Source organism: Gadus morhua, chromosome 3 (genome assembly GCF_902167405.1).
Source record: "Gadus morhua chromosome 3, gadMor3.0, whole genome shotgun sequence".
In the NCBI taxonomy this organism is placed as follows: Eukaryota; Metazoa; Chordata; class Actinopteri; order Gadiformes; family Gadidae; genus Gadus; species Gadus morhua.
In genome coordinates this window covers 16804799-16815408 of record NC_044050.1, presented here as the reverse complement: position 1 = coordinate 16815408, position 10610 = coordinate 16804799, and the positions used below count along the sequence as shown (strand labels likewise).

General features: G+C 43.4%; 1 long non-coding RNA gene across 1 annotated transcript; it reads left to right on the top strand.

Annotated features, from left to right (window-relative positions):
- Nucleotides 1-166: 166 nt before the first annotated feature.
- On the top strand, nt 167-4207 carry LOC115540118 (uncharacterized). The gene is made up of 2 exons (XR_003976119.1): nt 167-1144; nt 1538-4207. It is a non-coding gene; the product is annotated as an uncharacterized LOC115540118 (long non-coding RNA).
- The last annotated feature ends 6403 nt before the right edge of the window (nt 4208-10610 follow it).

Below are 10610 nucleotides of genomic sequence, written 5' to 3'. Positions count from 1 at the left end.
TGTGTGTGTGTGTGTGTGTGTGTGTGTGTGTGTGTGTGTGTGTGTGTGTGTGTGTGTTGGTGTGCTTGTGTGTGTGTGTGTGTGTGTGTGTGTGTGTGTGTGGGGGGGGGGGGTTGTAATCTCGACGGTCCGCACGTAATTCTCTCTAGATCCCTCCTCCCGTTTTATCAGCGTGGAGCCCCGCAGACAGCGATTCTGCTGAAGGCACAGGAACCCGGCAGGAGGAGTGGAAGGAGTACATCCAAAGCGATGGGGAGCGGGGTTTACATGCGTCTTTATACGAAACGTTATAAGTTGTTTTGTAAAGGTCTCTGAGCGATAAAAAGGGACAAACGTTAAAAAAAAATCAATATTGTCTAGCTCTATATTAACCCAGCGTGCAAAGAAACGTGGCAAATACACTTTATTGCTTTAGTTTAATAGTTTCCTCATCTTGTCGAGAATATGGGAGGCACGATGGATGCTGTACCAGACGGAGCTGGCATGCTTGTGATAACGGGCCACGTCGTGGCATACAATGTCTTTCCACAATGTCTTGCTTTTTAAAAAATGTATGATGACTATATGCTCTGTAAGGTGACCTTGGGTGTCTTGAAAGGCGCCTCTAAATTAAATGAAGACATTGTGTAGTGAAACTGGAAGAAAGAACTTGTTAAAGTACTTAAAGCGGACTCTTATCGGCCTGAACTGGTCGCTGGTGAGGACCCCCAGAAGGGCAAAAACAATCTGCTCGCCCATCGGTAATTTTCCATCAACTTGGTCAAAGGCGTGGCCTACAGAGGGGGCCAAACACCATTTAAAGTAGGCTACGGTACTTTTGCCCGCCCGAAAGTGAAAGTAAACCGTTCGCTTGTTGATGAATTAGGATTAGGAAGTTATATGATATTCTTTTTAGTTTAAAATCGGAATTCTGTGTATAAAGTTCTGATTCTGAGAATGAAGTGAGGGTTCTGAGAAAAAAGTCTGAATTCTGAGATTTAAGTCAGAATTCGGAATTTAAACTCAGAATGTCACATCAAATATGACCATAATCCTCTCGAACAAGCAACAACTCGCTTACATCCGATTTCCTCAGTCAGCTCGTGGTTCCTGTCCTGTATGTCGCCTGCACTCTAGGATTGTCATCTTACTCTGCCAAAAATAAGTATGTCTTGCATCATGGAACTCTTCAAACCTCCCATTAATGCAACAGCAGAGAGGCCTTGGTTAAATGTTTACTTCCTTGTCCACTATTCAGTAACTTGCTAAAGAATGTTCTGTTTGAAAAATCTTATTAATGAGTAATTCTCCAAAATGATTCAGTGTCCCATATCGCAATTGAGAAAGCTTGACTCACTACCCTCTCATCAATTTGTTTGCCGGTTAAAGATGTTGTTTAATGATTTTAATGTACAATTTTCTACAGGTCACGCCATATGTTCCCTTACGTGGTTCATTCAGATATAACTTTAGAAACTGAAGCTGTGTCTTTTTTATGAAATTCTTATAAACGGTTTCCATCTATGCATAACGATGACTTTTAATGTTGCTTTGAAAGACAACAGGCCTGTCACCATCCCCCGTAACACCTCCCACCGGCTCCAGCCGCCCCCCCCCGACACAGCAGGGGCCTGGACATCTCACAGCTGCCCACGACAGTGGCCCTGAATTCCCCTACCACAATGACGACCCCCATCAACGTGGAGAGGGACGTTAACAGACTCTTCAAGAGACAGAACCCCCACAGGGCAGCCAGTTCAGACTCGTCTCTCCAACCGCCCGAAGCACTTTGCCCATTAGCTGTCGCAGACGTCTTCATCATCTCACTGGAGACATGCAAGGAACCAGCATACTGCAAAAAACACCATCCCCCATAATGCCAAGCACCACAGGATATAACGTCTACAGGCACGTCTCCCTGACCTGTGGTAATTAGCCATATGAGCACCTTGTGTTGTCCCAACTCATAATCTTCCGGATGCTCTCCTGGACCCCCTGCAGTTTGACTACATAGCCAACATGTAGACCGGCAGTAAGCATGGCCCTACACTGAATCCTCCTGCACCTGGTCTCCGCAGGAACCTACACCTGGGGCCTTTTTGTGGATTCTAGCTTCACCACCATCAATCCGGCTCTGCTATGGGATAAGCTCTGAGCGTGCCCGACTCCACCTGCAGATGGACCATTGACTTCCTGTATGACCGGAAGCCTCACGTGAAGCTGGGAAACACGTCTCTGACTCCTGGACCATCAGCGCAGATTCACCTCAAGGCTTTACTCTTTCCCTTCTGCTCTTCTCACTGTGTACCAACAGCTGCACCTCCAGTCACCAGTCTGTCAACCTCCTGAAGGTCGTGGCAACACCGCCCTCATTGGCTCATCTCTGCTGGAGATGAGTTTGCCTGCATTGGGAGATTTAGCATCCGGTTACCTGGTGTGGACTGAACAACCTGGAGCTCAACACCCTGAAGACAGTGTTGATGGTTGTGGACTTCAGGAAGAATCCAGCCCCGCTCGCCCCAATCCCCCTTTGTGTCTCCCAAGTCATCCCCTTCGAGTCCCTCTGTTTCCTCTGTCAGCTGAACCTCAGCTCTCTCACCAAAAATAAATAAAAACAGGATGTACCTCCTAGTGCATCTGAGGATGTTCAACCTGCCTTAGACGATGACGGTACACTTCTGCACCTCCTCCATCACCATCTGGTAAGCTGCTGCCACTGCCAATGACAAGGGGTTAGTGTCATTCGACCGGCAGAGAAGGTGATTGGTTGCAATCTGCCAGCTCTCCAGGACCCTGAGGCGAGCAGGAAAGAATGTGGCTGATCCCTCCCACCCCAGACACAAACAGTTTAAAACACTTCCCCCGGGCAGGGGGCTCCATCTGGACCAAAATCGAATGCCACCAGTAACCTTTCTTCCTGTCTACTGTCGGCCTCCTCATCAAGGCCCGGAACCCCCATAGACTCCCACCCCAGCTCCATAGACCCTACACATTACATCAACGTAAAGTTTCCACACCTAATCGTCACATTAACGCATAGATCACTGGACCATAGTCCTTGGGCATAACACAAACTGTGTACTTTAATCTGTGAACCGCTGCACATTCCATGGTCCATACTTTGCATATTCTTGCACAAACTGCTAATTGTTATTAACATTTAGATTTAGCATACGCTTTTATCAAAAGCGACGAACAATAAGTAAATTTTTTCAGAAGTTAGAGAAACAACAATTTAACGCTGTCGGTACAGTAGGGAAGTTCATAGATTAAGTGCCAAGCATTTACAATTGCTAGGTTGACCCATTCCCTTTTTTCCCATAAAGATAGCTCGGGAAATATGCTACTCAATGCTAATTTAAAGTAACAGGACATAACGCATAAAAAAGTGCATACGTTAAGTGACAGGACGTACAAATGTACAATAAGTGCGAAAGAGGTTTTTTTTTTAGGATTAAGGCAGGAGGAAAGGCGGTTGGGGATAAAGAGGGAAGCTATGCAGCGTCCAGGTGAACTCTGAACAGGTGAGTTTTAAGTCTCTTGTGAAAGCTGGTGAGCAACTGCACTCCTGACATCGGCAGGGGGCTCGTTGAACTATTGCGTTGCCAGAACAGAGAATAAGTTTGACTTTGTTGTGCAACCTTTGCTTGCTCTTAGCGATGGCAGTGCAAGACGTCCAGCTGAGGTAATTGAGCGGAGCGCACAAGTGGTGTGTGGTCTGACTTAGACTTGGAGGTAGGCAGGGGCATTTCCAGTTCACCCTTGTAGGCCAGTAACATTGTCATGAATCTTGATGCATGCTACTACAGGGAGCCCGTGGAGGTTACGGAAGACAGGGGTTAATGAGGAAATCTTGGTAAGTTGAACACGAGGCGTGCTGCTGCGTTCTGGATACCCTGTAAAGGTTTGATGGCGGAGGAAGGGAGTCCAGCCGGGAGCGAGTTGCAGTAGTCGAGGCCTCAGATGATGAGCGCTTGGACCAAGGGCTGAGCTGCTTCCCTTTTGAGGGAGGGCCGTATCCTGCAGATGTTGTAGAGAGCAAATCCGTTATCAATTTTATACCGATTTTTCTTGACCAACAGATCTTTCTTTATATTTTATTTCTTTCTTCCATTCTTTATATTATACGTTTAGGTCTCTTTACTATTAATAATTACTTATTATTGTGCGTAAAGCACGGGACAAATTCCTAATGCGATGTTGAAAATAAAGTCAAATCTCATTCTGATTCTGAGAACGATTTTTTTTTCAGCCATACAGGTAGGATTCTTTGCTTTGAGTTTCTGAAAAAATTACAAAATTACTTGTTTTTGTTACCAACCCATAAACACACACATACACACACAGTGACAAATCATCTAAATCAGACACATGTGGCAACATCCTCTTACACACACATACATCCTCTCACACACACACACACACACACACACACACACACACACACACACTCACTTCTTACACACACACACTCACACACACACTGATATCCGGGAAGGCACACTTCTGCCGTCCAGCCGGACGCTCTATCACTTCCCTTGTTTCCGTGGAGACTAGTGGTGAAGTGAAACCATTCCCAGTGGTAAGGCTAGGGGGGAATGTCAATGAGGCGTCGCTAAAAGAGTAGCATTGTGAGGTAGTCTAAGTGTGGGCGAGCAACGTGACCTTTGTGAATGGGGCCGGCCGGGGCCGGACCAGGGGAAGGCTATAGCAGCTCCCCACAAAAGGCCAATTCAGGCGCTGTGTAGGGTCTTTACGAGGCGCTGGACTGACACCGGCTTTCCTTCCCCTGCTGGGAATGTCGCTCTGCATCCCGCTCTGAATGGGATGGAGACGGTGCAATGGACATCGGTCGAACCGTCTGTATTGTATGTCGATGATTTGTCTCTTCTCTGTCTATCTTTTTATCTGTCCCGCCATCGCTCTATCCCTCCCTCTCTCTCTCCCTCTCTCCCTCTCTCCCTCTCTCTCTCTCTCTCTCTCTCTCTCTCTCTCTCTCTCTCTCTCTCTCTCTCTCTCTCTCTCTCTCTCTCTCTCTCTCTCTCTCTCTCTCTCTCTCTCTCTCTCTCTCTCCTCTCTCTCTCCTCTCTCTCTCTCCCTCTCTCTCTCTCTCTCTCTCAAGATTAAGGATATCAAAGACACAGTATAATTTAGCAGGTGAGCTCATTATCACCCCTGAAAAATGCTACCATTAATTTTTTTACTGCAACAGTAAGTTTGTATTTATTCATTTATTTTGTCGGCCTCCCCCTGAGAGCTGAGATCCAGAAGGTGGGGCTGTTTGGTGATTATGATGAAGGTCTGGTCTCTTATGAGGTGGAAGCCAGGGTTCATATCTACTCTGCTACAGGCAGCACCTTTTAGCGTGGAACACACTGGCCCAAACGTTGGCCATCTGAAATGTTTGGGGAGACTCAGACGAGCTCGGGAACAAATCTGTTTGTTGTGTTCAGCGTGCGGACAGTGTCTGGTCCGATTCAACATGCAAAGTCTGAGAGAGTTGGTATTCTGAGGATTGGAGCCATTGGATACTCTGATTGGTTGAGAGAGAGACTTACAACGGTTAATGCACACATTCACAAGTCAACCATGCAAGGTGACAGGCAGCTCGTCTGAGGCAATTATGGTAAGGTATCTTGCTCAGGGACACCTCGACACATCTTGTACATCAGTCAAGTCCACCACATGTGGACACAACTTCTGCAGAAAGTGTTTAAGAAAAATCTGGGATGAAGAAGTCCAGTAGAAACTTTCTGTTTGCAACAAATATTAAGAAAAAAACCTGATCTACGGTCAATACCCTCTTATCATAGATGGTGTCTCAGTTTAGAAGGTCTGTACAAGTATAATAGTAGCCAACAGAAGTTCCCTATTACGTCTGTACTGTCAACCAGCTAAAGGCTTTGAAGTCATGTCTAGTTTGTCTTTAAATGACTGCCAAACCCACCTGGAACCACATCAGAGTCGCAGGCCTGAAGAGACATCAGGTGGTCGAGCCTATATGGACCGCCTGGAAGACAGGATACGTAAGAATCTTCTGCAAAGAGGGTGACCACAGGTCCCATCCTGTCCAACTCACACTTCTATTCAGTTGTTATCAGCTGTGCTCAAATAATTGCACAAGGGTTTTCTAATCATACATTAGCCTTTCAACACGATTGGCTAAACAGTGTACCATTAGAACACAGGAGTGATGGTTGCTGGAAATGGGCCTCTTTATATGTAGAAATTCCATAAAGATCAGCCGTTTGCTGCTAGAATAGTCATTTAACACATTAAAATGTCTGGACTGTATTTTCTGATTAATTTAATTTTATCTTCATTGAAACCGAATTGACCCCAAACTTTTGAACGGTAGTGAGTGAATAAACGCAAACACAATACACAATACATAACATCATGGATTTGGATGGTTCAACATTTGCGAAACAGATAGTTCCATGTCCTTGCAAGGTTTCGGTGAGCTGTTATGTAGGCCTATAAAGCTGTGATATAGACATTATTCCTTAAATAAGATTTATTTAGGAGGTGATTGTGCTCCTTTATTAATTCAGATATCAGTCATTAATTGGCTAGAGGCATCCAGCGTTAGCGAATACCGTATATACAGGAATAATCAATAAACAAGCACTATCATCACACTATCCTGACCTGACCTGCCCATAATGGTTTACAAAAGTTGACATTCCCAATCAAAATCATACAATAACAACGTTAAAAAAAACAGACGATTATGAAGGCTGTGTAGTAACTGTAACATGAAAACAGTCCATTATTCCATTTGAATGCGGTTTTCTTCGTCCAAACGTAGGCACTCGTGCTTCACACAAAGACATGTTAAAAACACAGGGCAGTGACGAGTTTCTAAAACATGTAGGCCTAAGACAGGTTCATAATTTGTTATGCTATAGCTCCTTTGTTATTTTTGAATTATTCGTCATGGGTAATTACGTTCTGAAGTCATAGTAGGCTATTTATAGTCAAATAAAAGAAACAATTACACTGTAATTGTTTACCAATCATTGTTTAAGAATAGCTGCCTAACGGTGTAGGCTACTGTATGGCAATGTACGATTTAATTGTTATATTCCTGATAAGTCTGGACCTCGAGCCGTCGAGCAACCACAGCAATAAGTGCAGTTATTGCAGTAATCGACAGAATCAAAGCTATTAAACAAGAACAAGATTATGCGCTAGCGGAGATACTTTTTTCACTCCATTGAGACGCTTATTTGCTTCCCTCTAGTGATGAAGCATTACAAGTACAAGTTTTGCGTTCACCATTACTGGTAGTACTACTTTTAGCGCATTCGGACCATATAAATTAAATCGATTATTAGTAATAGTATTAAGATGAGACCGCTAGGCTTTGACATTTCGCGGTAGCCCAATCTTTTTTTTTTTAAGATCGGTCATCATGAAGGGTGCCTTATTTCATATATATATATATATATATATATATATATATATATATATATATATATATATATATATATATATATATATATATATATATAGGCATATATATATATATATATATATATATATATATATATATATAGGCATATATATATATATATATATAGGCATATATATATATATATATATATATATATATATATATATATATATATATATATATATATATATATAGGCATATATATATATATATATATATATATATATATAGGCATATATATATATATATATATATATATATATATATATATATATATATATATATATATATATATATATATTTTTTTTTTTTTTCCATTGACAGTGCATTTACTTGCAACTCGACAATACAAAAAGGTATTTAAATGTTCGTATCAAACAATTCCAAAAGAGGGCGCAGTTGTTCTTCGCGTTGACAAATCATATCTTGATATCAGTCTGGGGTGTTTTTCTAGTGTCAGGATTTTGATTGATGAAACGCATATGTATAAATAATTACAATTTATGAATATATAGCCTAGTTCTAGGCCTAAAACGAACCGGACATTTAGGGCACTCCAAATTAAAGGTGGGGAATGATTATTAAAAGCACATATTGAACAGTAGGATGTGTAGGATGTTTCAGAATTATTGTCGGTCTACATTTTTTTTAAAATTAAAAAATATATATTGTCTTACTGTGTTTCAAAATATATAGGCTTGTTTATCATGCATCCATCAAATACATTTCTGATCTTGTTTTGCATATTTGTGATCATTGATGCTGAAAGTAATTTGAGTATAGAAATGCGTGTTTAGGCTGTGGAGGATACAAACACATCAGGGAACACATCCACAATTAAGTACCTCCAACTGCCAGACCTCATACCAATTATGAACTATAGTAAACACAAAATGTTTATAAATAAGGAACACCGACTTGGTATATATGTGACATTGAATATATATGGTGCATACAACTTTTTATGTAGCCACTGAAAGCCCTCTCTGAAAACCCACCAATCGGTGGAGTGTGATGTCTACAGCCCATGTGGGCTAGGCTAGTCTAGTCTAACAGTACTGGGACTTCACTGTTGTGAAACGGGAGAGGCCACTGCTTCTCACACAAGTGGGCCAAGAAGAAAACAGAAGTGTGCTTGCTGAGCTAGTAGGTGGAAATGATTACACTGACAGAACAAAATATGAATAGCAGACACTTATCGCTGAATCTGAAAGAGTCAGAAATAATGTCTAATGGCGTATTAATTAAAATTGTAAAGAAAAAATACTCCCAAAAGGTTGTATGTAGTTTTATTAATGTTTTAAAAAACGGTGAATGTCATGAATGAATACTATATTGCGCCGACATTCCTAATGAGTTCAGCAGACGTTGTGTGCATTATGGGATGTGTCAGGATGGCCTGAAAGATTGTCTTGCTTCCTTGTCCCTTCATCGGACCGGGTTCTAAAATTAACTTTTGGTGTCAAGGGTCACTTTAAAGTGCTATCTCTGCCTATGAAGTCCAATCCTACCTCTCCAAGATAAGCTTCCCCGGATGAGTGACACAATTATCATTGTTCGTATAACTATTAAACTGACAAATTGATTGTATTAATATCGTTAATACGTCATTCATCAACCCTATCTTACCAATCTTCTTCATTCTCAGCAGTATCTCTGTGCTCACCTCTGCTCCACTTCCTCAGCTCCCTGTTCGTCTGGCAGACAAGCAGAAGTCTTGTCTCGCTGAACTCATGAACTAAGGTGGCCCAGACCACTGCCCCAATCAACACCCCAACCACCCCCACAACTTCCTGTAAAAAACATTAAATTCAGGGCACACCAACTCAAATTTGGGGAATTATTATTAAAAGCGAACACATTATTACTAGGTCGGACATGTCCAACATCGCACCCATGATCAGGAAACTTCTTGACATGACTGGCGCTGACCTTGACCTGTGCCAAGACATCAAAAGCTTTCTCAACAAAAGGCACTTCTTCGTTCAGCTAAACGACAAGGCGAGCAATTGAAAGCCCAATAGAACGGCCTACCATAAGGCAACGTACTGGCCCCCCTCCTCCTCAACATCTACAACAACGACCACCCACTTCCCCCACAATGCCGCAGATTCATCTATGCTTATGACCTCTGCATCACCACCAAACAGGAGAACTTCCACAAGTTCGAGCCTGTCCTGGAGAGCTCCCTCCAAGAGATGACAACCTGTTACAATAACAACCACCTGAAACCCAACCAATCAAAAATGCAGCTTCAATCTTAAAAATCGAGATGCAGGAAAATAACTGAGCGTCTCATGGGATGGCCACAAACTCTCCAACCACTCCCACCCCGGGTACCTCGGAGTCACACTCAACAGGACACTCTCTTTAAGGACCCACCTTCAAAACACCAAAGCCAAGGTCAACAGTCGCAACAACATCCTGCGCAAACTAGTAAACTCAAAGTGGGGCGCTGATCCACCAACCATCCGTGCAAATGCCCTAGCCCTGTTCTTCTTCACAGCCGAATACGCGTGCTCAAGCTGGAGCCGCATCCACCACACCAAATTGGTTGACACAGCCCTCAACAACACCTGCCGCATTATCACTGGATGCATAAAGACAACGCCAGTCCTGTGCCTCTACGCCCTAGTTGGCATTTCCCTCCCCCCCCCCCCCACACATCAGATGATCCATTGTTGCCCAAGACAAGCGGAGAGCAAAGGAGATCGATACCAGGCATCCTCTGCATGGATACACAGCACCTCCCCCCTGACTGAAGTCCAGAGCCAGTTTCCTGCAGACAGTCCCACCTCTGCAGACAACGAAAGAAACAGCAAGGACCGACATCTACCAAGATAAATGGAACCAGCTCAACACACAAGCCCATGATTAGATGGAGAGAGGAATCACTCAGACTGAATGCCTCACCAGCGGGCATGACCTCCCATGGCCAACCTGGAAGACCCTGAACAGATTACGAGTGGAGCTGGGGAGGTGCAAAGCATGGAACTACCAGTCAGAAGACACAAGCAGCTGCGGAGCAGTACAGACAATGTCCCACCTACTGGAGAGTGACGCCCCCCCCCCCACTGCAGCCCAAGAACCTGGCTGAACCGACCCCATCAGCTGTGACCTGTGCCAGACACTGGCAGAACGACATCTGAGATGGCAACAGACTTGAAGAAGC